We start from the raw sequence: 13,008 nt of genomic DNA on the forward strand, positions 1-13,008 counted from the left end.
ACCCAGTTAGGGGTGGCTAAGCCTAGGATAGTACACACTATCTTACTAAACATTTAACAAACAGTTCTAGAATGAAAATGGTGAAATGCTTCTTCGAACATTTTCTTTTCCTGGCAGTTCTTTCTAACTGTATAAAACATATTTATTACAAAAGTGTTTAGATACTACTCAAAGTAAAAAGAATAATCTTTTTCTTCTTTCACCACCACCCTGATTGTAGCTCAGCAGTGCTTTTAATTTTGTAGATTGATATAGGGATTGTGGACAACATACTTTTTTAGAACAGTATTATGATCTACTGGTGGATTCAGGTCTGTTTTTTGCATTTCTCAGGAAAAGGGAAAAAGGTAGGAACTTATTTTTGACAAGCATCTATTGTGAGCCAGGGCTTGTACTTCACAAAGCTCAATGGAGTGTTAAAATTACATTAAAATAGTATTAAAAATTTATTTTCTATCCCTTTCTCCTTCCTTTTTTTTTTTTTTTAAATAGATTCTAGTTCAATAATTTGCCCAGTGTCATTCAGCTAGTATGAGAGAGAGATGACAGGGACAAAACGTAAGCATCTTTCAATTTAAATTGTTCACCTTTCATGGTTTAAAAGGCTAAGAAAGAAGAAAGGATGAAGTAATTTCCCCTTTCTTGCTTTCTGGTCCTATGGTGTCCCCTTTGTTCTCCATCAGAATTAGAAATCTCATGATCCCCTTATATCCTGCTCATATTAAAACTTGTTTTTCTTTTCCTTTCGGCATTGTGTTTTCAGCTCCTAGACCCTTAGTTTTAACTTTGGTATTCAGTTGCTGCATAGAAAGAAGATGACTTGGGTTCTTAATAAGGCATATTCTTTTGAATTGTATTTTTTTGTTTTGTTTTGGTACTGGGGATTGAACTCAGGGGCACTTTACAACTGAGCCACATCCCCAGGCTTGTTTTGTATTTAATTTAGAGACAGGGTCTCACTGAGTTGCTTAGTGCCTTGCTTTTGCTGAGGCTGGCTTTGAACTCGTGATCCTCCTGCTTCAGCCTCCAGAGCCGCTAGATTATAGGCATCTGCCACTGCACCCTGCTGAAATGTATTGATTTTTATCAGCAATTTTAATTTAAGTGTTATCTGATAACTAACTGGGTTCTCAGGCAATCCGCTCACTTCATTGATTCAATGGGCTGCCTACTCAACAAGGATTTTTCCATGGTATAGTACTATTCCTTATTTTTCATGTAAGTAGAACCAGAAATAAGGTTCTAGTAATATGGGCAAAGAGTATCTACCAGAGGGATGAGATTTGAAGAATGTCTGTTTTCTCATAGTACCCTTAAATATCAAATTCTTAAACCTTTTTTGTGCTCTTCCTTTTATTTAAATATATATGTATGTATACATACATACGTATGTATATACACACATACATATACACAAATGTCCATGAATATAACTAGATGCATGGCTATATTTATATATCCTTATCTGTATATATGAGGAGAGGGAGAGAGATTGATATATATCTTATATATGGGGGGAGGGAGAGATTGATTTATGATTCTAGAATTCCTATTTCCTCTGTTTAGGAGGTATTTAGACCATCAAGTCTCTTTTGATAGCCAAAACTTCCCATTGACACTCTAACTTTATCAAATAGCACACTCATTATAATCTGTTAATTATTTTGTTACCATAGTATCCTTCTTGGAAACAGAAAGGCGGTTAGTATATTTGTACAGGAATTCAGGGTTTTCCCCTTGGCTGACATTTACTGGTAGAAATTATTTTCTTAGTGATTCAGGTTAAAGTTTGGTGCTATAAAGAATACAAAGGGATGTGAGATGTTTGGACTCTGGACAGTTATAAAGCAGAATTCTTAATATTAACCCACTCTGTTAATTGCTAAACTGGTTTATTTAGCGATTTAGGGCTTTCTACTTGGGCTAGTTACTTGTTATATGAACATCCTGACAGATGTTAAACGTGGGCTGAACATTAGAACTCAGGCTAGAATGGAGTACCAGGCTCATCAAACAAACAGAATAGAAAACAACCAAAGTGGTAGACAGCAGTGATGACATTAATACATTTTGGCCAGTGAATCCTGGTAAGGAATGATAAAATGTGATTATTAGGTATGGAAATGAAATCTTAAGTGGTTATGTTTTTAATTTTATTCTGGTGCAGTGAACCTTTGACATGATTGCAAATGGTGTTCACACAGGAGTAAGCAGTTGGTTAGAATCAAATTGTTACTTTATATTGATTGTCATTTTTAAGTGTTCGGAAAAGCCAGGAAGAAGCTGCTACTAATGTAGTGAAATTCCAACAAGCAAAACAATCCTTTTAGGTTGTCTAGAACTACAAAATGAACTTTTAAATTCTACTTAGAAGACATGGCCACAGAGTTTTTGTGGGAACAGGATTATAGTTCAATAAGAATTTAGTTAAGTTAAATAGTTCTGGGGAATGATTCCATTCTCTATGGCCTTCTACTTTACTTTTGGGACCTTTTACTTCCTGGAGGATTTTCTGGGCCCCTTTGCCCTTGAGTATTCTTTTACCACAGAAATTAACTCTTTATGTGGTACAATCATCATAGCCATTTTGAAATCTGTTTCACTACTGAGGAAATTAACAGAAGTTGTACAAGTTCTTGAATTTTGTTTTTTCTATTTAATATCTTTTTTTGTCTCAAGGTGTGTAATAAATGTTTTGTTCCCTTCTTTTCCTCCATATACTTAATCAAAAAACCCTTATCATCTGATCTCTGATAAGTACTGGCAAGTTAGTATAAAGCAGTTCTTTGAAATGAATTTCCTTAACGTTATTTATGTTTTTGAAAGATGCTGGATGTTGCAGTTTGACCCCTTAACACTGAAAGGGGCTTCATCTCTAAACCTGGCTTTTGGAATCCACAAAATCTATGATGGCATCTCTAAGAGTGAGCCTAAAGGAAACTGATTAACATGTTCTAATTTTAGAGGTACAACTAATAATTTTAGGATTTTTATTAATCATTAATGCAGAAGTAAATTTATCAGGAAACTTAGTTATGTAGGATATTCTGTTTCCTGAAATGTCATTTAATTATGTTTTTTTTTTAACCTGCCTATTATGGAAGTAGTTAATGTGGCAATCTCTTCTGATGAACATTCATTTAATTACATCTTCCTTTGAACTTCCTGGGTACTGTGACTTCACCTTTATTGTAGTATATACTTATAGACTGACTTGGTGAAAAAATACCTGTGAAAAAATTCTGCCTTATACTTGAAGTAATTAATAAGGCAGGAATGGAGATAGCCAAAGATTATTCCTAGTTGTCTCACTATAATGGCACCATACTGAAGGTTTTCTTCTGTTTATTTTGACTTAGTTGTAGAAGTGCCCTGGCTGTTGAGTGGTCTAGTTTTTTTTTTTTTTTTTAAAGAGAGAGAATTTTTTTAAAAAACAAATATTTTTAAAAAAATAAATATTTCAGTTTTCGGCGGACACAACATCTTTGTTTGTAGGTGGTGCTGAGGATCGAACCCGGGCCGCACGCATGCCAGGCGAGCGCGCTACCACTTGAGCCACATCTCCAGCCCGAGTGGTCTAGTTTTATTGCTAGTGTGGTGACAGCAGGAAGTAAAGATAACAGACATTAATTTGGGTTTAGGAGATTTGACCTTATTGTGAAGAAAGCAAGAGATCCTTGGAAAGGTTTGATAAGAAAATTAACATTCATATCCAAATTGTGGTAGAGTTGATCCATGTGGTATTCATGGAGGATTGGATAAGTGGTTAGAGGCAAGGAGAATAGAAGAGAAGCTATGACTCATGAGAGAGGATAAGGAGTTGGGCAGTAGGGATGGATAAATAGCAGTTGTAGAGGAAAAATAATGGGATTTGTTGAGGTATAATGTGAGAAATAAAGGAGAAGGAAATAGCTGCATAAGGCTTGAGGTGAGACTATTAATGAGCTAAAGGACAGTAAATGAGAAGATGGGTTTGTGCACTGGGACTAGTATGTTTGTCAAGACAGTTAGGTTATGGAGCTTAGGCAAGTAGTTAGAGCTGGAGAATCCGTGTCAAGAGCAGTCTGTACGTGAGTAGCAGCTGAAACTGAGGGAATGGGGCTAAAAGGATTTGTTGGATATGAGGGCAATCTGGAGTTTTGTTTTGGTACCAGGTATTGAACCCAGGGGCACTCAGCTGCTGAGCCACATCCGGAGCCCTATTTTGTATTTTATTTAGGGACAGGGTCTCAGTGAGTTGCTTAGCACCTCGCCGTTGCTGGGGCTGGCTTTGAACTCTCCTGAGCCTCTTGGATTACAGGTGTGCAACACTGTACCCGGCCAATCTGGAGTTGTGGTAAGTTCAAGCTATAGTTATTAGCTATTATCATCAAATTCTCTGGTAACTGTTCTAGATGGGCCTAAGTAATAATTTGGTACATTTGGAGTTTAAATAACTCATAGTTAAAACCTATTGTTTCAGAATCTTTCCCTATGCTCTACTAGTAACTTTAAAACCAATGAGAAATTGATTTAAGTTTTTTCTTTCTCCTTTCCTCTCCCTTTTGCTTGCTTTGGCTTAGTGGAAGCTGGAAACACCTTTATGTACTTTTTGGTTGTAGATGAGGTAGGGAGCATAGCCATAGCAGTAATAAATTTTATGCCATTTTCGTTCTTTCTTTTTTAAAAAAATCCTTTTTTTTTTTTTGTTAGAGATTGAACCCAGGGTACTTTTCCACTGAGCCACATCCCTAGCACTTAAAATTTTGAGACAGGGTCTTAATAAGTTGACTAGGGCCTTGCTAAGTCCTTGAGGCTGGCTTTAAACTTGCAATCATCCTGCCTCAGCCTCCAAAGTTGCTGGATTACAGGTGTGCGCCACTGGGCCTGGCATAAATTTTATGCTATTTTCTTTCTCATTGTACTTATCTGTGTCATTTTACTGACACTATCTTATATGAATTGTATTGGTGTTTGATGGCTAGTTGAAATTCACAGAACTTTTCATATCCAATGTTCCAGCTAGCTGCTGTAATCAGTAGAAAATAAAAGTACTATTCTACGTTGAAAAATACCTACCTTGGCTGTGGTCAGGCGGGTCAGTCCTCAGGGTTTGAGATCCATTCAGTTATCAGTAGGCTTCAAAAGATAAATATGTGTATCCTAGCAGTATGTATAGAAAACAAAGAAGGAAATTTAAACATTAAATTAATTGATCTTTTAACATTTTTATTATAGAATATTATGGTAACATAGTCATTTATTTAATTACAAGAAAGAAGATAGTTTGGGGCTGGAAGCAAAAATGCAGCATATAACACTTTTACTACTCTTTGATGTTTTGTTGGGGAATTACTTTGAATTTTGGCATTGTGCTTTTATGAGATGTGCCTTCCAAACTGTAGTGTGTGATACTTGTTAACCTCTAGCTGATTATCAGATCAGTTTTCATGAAAACAGGTGTTCCCTTTTCCTAGCTATGTTTTTTTTTTTTTTTTTTCAGAAAATTGATGCTAAGAGGAAGTCTGAAATCATTTAGATAGACTTCTTGCCAGTGACTCCTTAACCAATTAGGTAAGACGAGTTGAGAATGCACTGTTAGAACTCATAGCTGCAAGTCTTCTGGGGGAAAAGACACACAAATTCACAGTCTTCTCCTTTCTGCTCTCAAATGATACAACTCTTAGTCTGCTTCATGCAACACATAAATTTAGAAATCATCCTAGACATTTCCTTTTTTCTTACTCCATATACTTTTCAGCAAATATTGTTGACTTTTAATGTCCTGAATATCTGTTGTCCATCCATTCTTTCCATCTTCATCACTATGATCCTACCCCAGCTATTCCCTTGTATCTTAGCTGCTGCCATAGTCTTTTAGTTTGAATCCTGATATCTTCTTGCACTCTGCTGTCCATGATATAACCAAGTGATCCTTTAAAATGTGCATGTGATTATTGCTCTTGGTCTTAAAGACTGAAGTGCTTTATGAAGCCTAAGTAGGCCTACGGTCTGACACCTGTGCTTTTTTTCAGCCTCTTTCACAGTGTTCCCTTTTATTCTCTTTTCTTTAGCCACATTTATCTCCCCCTAATCCCTCCTATTTACCTTTTCTTTCTTTAAAAAAAATGTGTTGTTGTTGTTATAGTTGGACACAATACCTTTATTTTTATTTTTATGTGGTACTAAGGATTGAACCCAGGGCCTTGCACATGCTAGGCAAGCACTCTACTGCTGAGTCACTACCCCAGCCCCCTGTTCACCTTTTCTATACCATCTTTGTACCTTGAAGGATATATTGAATAATATATGCTTGTAGACTGTGAAAGTTAGTCATACCTTTGGAAATGCAAACCAGGTGAGATTCTCTTTTTGATTTGGAACAAAGTAAGTGCCAAATCCAACAATCTGTGGAAGACATTGATTCTATGACTTAACTGGATTTTGATGTGCTACTTAAACTTTATGTAAAGAAGGAATGGGAGAATAGGTTAAACTGTTAGTACTGAATTTGTGGTCAGAAAATGACAGAATATCTTATTTGCTTTTTTAAATAATAGATTTATTATTGTTGTTGTTATTGTTGTAGTACTAGGGATTGAACCCACAGGTACTCTACTGAGCTATATCCCTAACTTTTTATTTTATTTTATTTTTAAAAAATTTCAGGACAGGGTCCTGCTTAGTTGCCCATGCTGGCCTCAGGCTTGAGAGCTTCCTTCCTCAGCCTCCCAAGTAGGTTGGATTATAGGCATATACTCTTGTTATTTATTTATTTATTTTTAGATAAGAGTCCTTCAATAAAATTGAAAGAATATAAATCCAGTTGTGATTTTTAAATTCCTTTTAAAAACAACTCTATTGAGATATAATTCACATACCATACAACTAATCTGTTTGAAGTGTAGTATTTTACAATTCCATGGCTTTTTAGTATCTGTATTTACAGAATTGTATGACTATCACCATGATCATTTTAGAATATTTTTATTACCCCCAAAAGAAATCCTATGCCCTTTGCTATCATCCTGACCTAACGGTTTAATAACTTTTATCTCGAATAACTCACTTAAGTTCTCTGGAGCTCAGTTCACTTTACTTGTTCAGTGTGTTAACAGCCATCAAGAAATCCAGCCAGATTTTCTGCTTCCTTAACTTTTCATCTTATTGACTGGGGAGTTTACTGGCTGCCAAAATCACAGGTCTCTTTCTATTTATGCTACTTTAACATAGGTTTCTTCTGCTAGGCGGAGTGGCACACACCTGAAATCCCAGTGATTTGGGAGGCTGAGGCAGGAGGAATGCAAGTTCAAGGCCAGCCTCAACAGCTTAGTGAGATGGTGTCTCAAAAAAATTTCTTCTCCTTGTCCATTTGTATGTGTGTCCTGGGTGTTTTGATAGAAGTGCAGGGTTCACCTGTATCCATATTAAATTTCATCTTGGTGCATTTGGTTTCTCACTTATATCTTTTGAACATCTTTTTAGCCTTTTAAAGGACAGAAAGCCCAGAACCCCAAGTTCTGTATAGAAATCCTGTCAAAATTATAGAGCCATACTTGAATGGGGGCACCAAGCCAAGGCTTAACCTTAGTAGAGAATGGAACTGCCATCAAGAGACAGAAGTTTGCCTCTGAGTTCACTTAAGGGTCTGCTTTAAAAAATATGAAGTTACTCAAAATCTGAAGAAACAGAAAAATGTGACCCATTCTATAGAGTAAAACTAAGTAATGGAGATTGATGCTAGATTTAGCAGATAAGGATTTTAAAGCAACTGTTATTACTATACTTAATTACATACAGGAAGACATACAAAATCTCAGCAGAGAAATAGAAGCTATAAAAAAAGGAAGAACAAATAATTTTACAGAGTAAGTTTTTAGCAGAATAGAGATAATGAAAGAATTATTGAACTTGTTTATAAGCGTGATGTAATCTGCAGAAAGCAGTTGAAACAAAAATGAACAGAACCTCAAAATGTGGAACAGTTAAAAAGGTCTGGAGTTGTATGTAGAAAGAGAAAATGGTATGAAAAAAATTGCACAAACAAAGGATAAACATTTCCTAAATTTAATAAAAAATTAAGTAGAAATCATTAGAGTTTGTTGTTGCTTATAAAAGTAAAAAAGGAAGATGGTTTACACACTGAACCAGGAAGAGTTCAGGCTGGACTGTCCTACTTCTCCATATGTCTGGTTCTAACAAGCCTGACTGATTTCAGTCCCTGTAGTGTTTCTTTCTGGTTCTTACAGATTCATACCATTAAGAGATCAGTAGATTAAGATGCAGCCAAGATTAAATTGCACAAAATGGTAGAATGTAATGATTTTTTTTTTTTTTTAAATGTGCTAGGGCTGGTATCTTTGAGAGGTCTGTAAGTAACCCTGGATTTTTTGTGTGTTTTGCTTTTCCCTCTGCTTTTTTTGTTTTCCTTTTCTGCTGTATTCTTGTTTCTGATAAAGGGTTAAAAAGGAGACACATAATTTGAACTTGATTGGCTACATTAAAGGCAGTGAGTTCTATAGACACCATGGTCAGTGTTGGCAGAACCCTAGGGAGGCTTTTGTGGGGTTTTTGCTTTTTTTCTTCTGGGTAATGTTATTGGTGGCAGTACTGGGAGTCACTGGGTAATGAATGTTACTAACATGCCTCGGTTGAAATGTGAAAGCTAGGTTCCTATGATTCTAACCTTAATGTTCTTTAGAAATGCATACTGCTGTGGTCATGTCCAGGTACTGTGTCCTAATGAGGCCATGATGATTGTTAAGATTCTGAAATACCACCTGGAAGATTATCCCTCCCCTTTCCACATAATGCCTGTGACCCAGCAACTGTAGGGATAAAATCTGGTATATGGCAGTGATTGCCACTGTCACCTTGGTTTGATGATTGGTGATTTTCCTCTTCATAAATATTCATACATCTACCTTTCTTCTCCCTCTTGTGCCTGTGCCCATCCATGTGTGTACATCAGTAATGTTGTAAGTCCAGTTAGTTTAGAAATCCAGTTATAGATTCTGGGAGTTAGCATAGTACAGAATTAGAGAGTCGGCTTTTGAGTCAGATTGATTCCAGAGTTCACCACTTTTTTTTTTTTTTTTAAGAGAGAGAGAAAGAGATTTTTTTTTTTAATATTTATTTTTTAGTTTTCGGTGGACGCAATGTCTTTATTTTTATGTGGTGCTGAGGATCGAACCCAGCGCCCTGTGCATGCCAGGCGAGTGTGCTACCGCTTGAGCCACATCCCCAGCCCAAGTTCACCACTTTTGAGCAGGGAATCTTTAAACAAGGTCTTTGAGTCTTGTCATTTTTCTTGTAGAATAGAGGAGAGTACCCACTTCTCAAGAATTTTTAAACGAATCTGCATATAAGAAGCCTTCCATGTAAACATATATTCGTTTGATTTCTCTTTGGTGTTATCATAGCCAGTTGTTCTAGCTCATTTCTACTTTATATATTTTTGTGTAATTCTTCAGTTTTAAGGAATTAACTTCAAAATGGGAAGTTTAAACTGGTAGGTTCTTTTGTGTCTATAGTATAGAAGATGAGCTGAAGTATGATTGGATTGCTCAGAATTATACAGCTATATGTAATATGATTCAGGATTCTTAAATTTATGTCAATATCTCCCTAATAGTAAAGTTAATGTAGGCTTGGAATTTTCAGTTTCTTACCCTATCCCTTTTCCATCTTTCACTAGTTTACCGATAGATTACAGTAGAGTTCTACTGTACTTAAACTTGTAACGATCTTTAGGCATTTATTTCTTTATAACCTTACTGTATATTTGCTTATGGATCTGCATGCTATTTTATAGTAGACTAGAGGTCTCTGAAGGGCAATTACTTGGAATTTAGTAATTTTTGGATCCTTTGAATGATTTATTATCTTATCCCTCTTCCCATTATACTGTTTACCAGTGCACCTTACTCATCATAGTAGATTGTTTTTTAAAATTGATGACAATGATAACTAGAAAATAACTTTTGAAACACTTTGTTATGGTTTGGATCTGGAGTGTTGCAGTCTCATATGTTCAGAGGTGGGGCACTGAGGAAATGATTGGATCACAAAGCTCTGACCTCATTAGTGGATTAATCTATTGATAAACAAATAGGCTGCTGGAATGTGGGACCTAGTTGGAGGAAGTAGGTCACTGGGGGCTTGCCCTAAAAGATTTGCCTTCTTTTAGACCCCTTCCTCTTTAAGTGTGTTTTTGAGTTTTCATGCTTCTCCCTCCCCACCCCATTCATTTCCTTTGTGTCTTCCTCTACCTAGATAACTGTGGTACATCATTTCACTTTTTTGTTTTCATATCTATTTACCTTGGAGTGTATATACTTTGAAGAACAAGGGTTATATTTCTATTGTTCTGTCTGTAGCACCTAACACAATGTTCCTAGTTGTAGGTGCTTACTGAACTTTGGTGAATGAATGAAAAAATAAAGAATAAACAGTTTCAGGAGTTAACATTTGAGCTTGTAATCTTTTTGGATCTGCGGTAAATTATCCATTAGATTCAAAAAGTTTGGTCATTGCACGTTCTCTCTCTTTGTCCAGTTAAGTGATTTAAATGTTGACCGAAGTCTAGTTGGGAGGGCATTTTTGATGCCTGATTTCTAATTTTTTCAAGGACTCAGTGTATTAAAATTTTCTTTTATGTATTTTTGTCTTAAAATAATGTGGAAGAATGACAGCAAAAATCTTAAAAGTATTGTTTTGTGGTTTATGTGATACAGGAATAGCCTACATTTGCTCATTTGTAGTCAGATGGATATCTGTTTGATTATTCTCTCTCAGAGTATTGTGTGAGTTTAAAGGGGCTCTTACATGCATTCTCAGGTGAATGAATATGATGAGAGCATGTTAGAAAAGCTTGCTTGTATTTTTCAGGATAAAGGAAGTTTTAAGGTTTTCCATGGAGACTCTCTAAGACTGCAAAGAACTGAAGTTGGGAATCCTGTCTCTGCCTTCTCATCTTTCTAGCCGCGTCTGCAGTTTGTATTACATGTTTTGATTAGCTGAAACATATACTTTTTACAACCAGTGTCACTTTAAAGCTGGTTAAATTCACAGCCCTTTTAGAGATATATTGTGATTTGAAAATCACACTCTGTTATGATGACTCTTCTGGATTTAGTAGTTGTCTTTACACAAGTTTGGACTATTTTAATCTCTAGTAGCAGATGAGAGATTATCTTTGGAAAGAGGCTATGAAATGAAATTTAACTTTTGGTAAAACAGATAGTGATTTTTATGTTGGAAGAATAAGCATAGTAGCATTTTAACAGATAGTCATGTTCTGCTTAGTGTTGAGGACATTGAAGAATTATAACACAATAGTGGTTGTACTATGAAGCCTTGGTGTGTAGCAGACTGTTTTATGTAGTTTTGTGTAAATGCACTCTGTGATATTTCCAGGATGACAAGAGAGCCAGCATATTTCCAGTGTTAAACAAAACATGACCACAATTGTTATTTTAAAGAATACAAGGATATTGAATAGATGTCTTGGTTCTCTCAGATGATTTCCATTTGTATCATTTTCAGAAGTTTTGTTATTGTGTGAAAAAACAAACAGGAGAACAAGTAAAGAGCTTAGGATATGGGTATGATTTGTAGAATATTGTATACAGTTTTAAAACATAAATAAATTAATATTTGGGGGAGTAGTTTTGCCTTTATTGATTTTTTTTTTTCTTTTTTCATCAGTGAACACTCATTTGGTTGAGTTTGCCCTCTTCTAGCCTTTATACTTTTTTGCAAATTTGTTAAGATCTTCTTCAGGTTTTTTAAAAGCAGCTTTTGTATCTTCAGTATACAGACCTTACACATATTTTATTAAATATATCCTTAAATATTTGGATGATATTATATCATGTTTTTTGATGATATTATAAATATCTGAAATTTCAAGTTTCTTTTGTTTGTTTTAGCAACTAGGAGAAATACAATTATTTGTTTATTGACCTTGTAGTCTGCCATCTTGCTTTATAAAACACTTTCTTTGTTAGCCTTTTGGAAGATTCCTATTGTCTGCAGATGAGAGGCAGCATTAATTCTCTCAATCCCCACACCATCTGTATACCTTTATTTCTTTTTCTTACCTAACTGTACTTGCTAGGACTGCCAGGACTGTGTTGATTAGCATGGGTGAGAACTCACATTCTGGTTAAGTTGCCTGTCTTAATGGTAAGCATTCAGATTTTTTACCTTCTTGTATGATTTTAATGGATTCTGTTTATCAGGTTGAGAAATTTTCTATTCCTAGTTTGCTGAGAGGTCTTATCATGGATTAATGGTGTTTTATAAATGAGTTTTCTGCAGTAATGTAGTTGTATGCTTTTTCTTTCAAATTCTTTAATGAGGTGAATTATATACTATTATTTTCAGAAGTTAAATCATCATTGCATTCCTGGAGTAAATTTCATTTGGCCAATTTGTATTATTATTTTTTTATATTTCTGGATATGAATTGGTAATATTATTAAGGATTTTTGTGTCTATTTTTGTGAGTGGTTTGGCTTGTATTTTTCTTAATGTTTTTATCTAGTTTTGATGTCAGGATAAGTTGGTTTCATAAGATGAACTGGAAAATGCAGCTCCTCCACCCCCATTTTTTGATAGTGTAAGTATGGTATCATTTTCCCCCTTGAAATTTTTGGTGCATGCCATTATAATGCTATCTGGGACTTGAGTTTCTTTGTGAGAAAACAAAAAATTCAAGTTTTAAGTAGATAAGAGGGTGATTTTGTTTGATGTATAGAGGCATCTTATAATAATAATTTTGACTGTTCCCTAAATAGGATGTTGAGCAACTTTCACATGCCTTTAGTCATTCATTTATTTTCTTCAAATATTTGCCCATTTTTAATTGGGATGTCTTCTTTTTAAGTTGGAAGTGTTCCTTATAAATTCTGGATATATATTCATCATCAGATATATGCATATATTATTTGCAACTTGTCAAAGGTAAAATAACTCTTCTGCAAATACAAAGTAACCTCATGTTAAACTTCTAATACATATCTG

At 35.1% G+C, this 13,008-nt stretch overlaps 1 protein-coding gene across 10 annotated transcripts in view; it reads left to right on the plus strand.

The window, feature by feature from the left end:
* The window catches only part of Akap13 (A-kinase anchoring protein 13), a 353,536-nt gene that overhangs the window by 60,665 nt on the left and 279,863 nt on the right, over positions 1 to 13,008 (plus strand). Inside the window, exon 2 of one of the 10 annotated variants that reach the window (XM_046436778.2) lies at positions 5,483 to 5,553. The exons of the other annotated variants lie outside the window; for them this stretch is intronic. The gene's annotated coding sequence lies outside the window, so the exon portion shown is untranslated. The remainder of the gene's footprint in view (positions 1 to 5,482; positions 5,554 to 13,008) is intronic. 10 annotated transcript variants of the gene reach the window in all.

This window comes from Marmota monax, unplaced genomic scaffold, assembly GCF_021218885.2.
Source record: "Marmota monax isolate L192 unplaced genomic scaffold, Marmota_monax_Labrador192_F-V1.1 WCK01_AAM20220418_F8-fsc00005, whole genome shotgun sequence".
In the NCBI taxonomy this organism is placed as follows: domain Eukaryota; kingdom Metazoa; phylum Chordata; class Mammalia; order Rodentia; family Sciuridae; genus Marmota; species Marmota monax.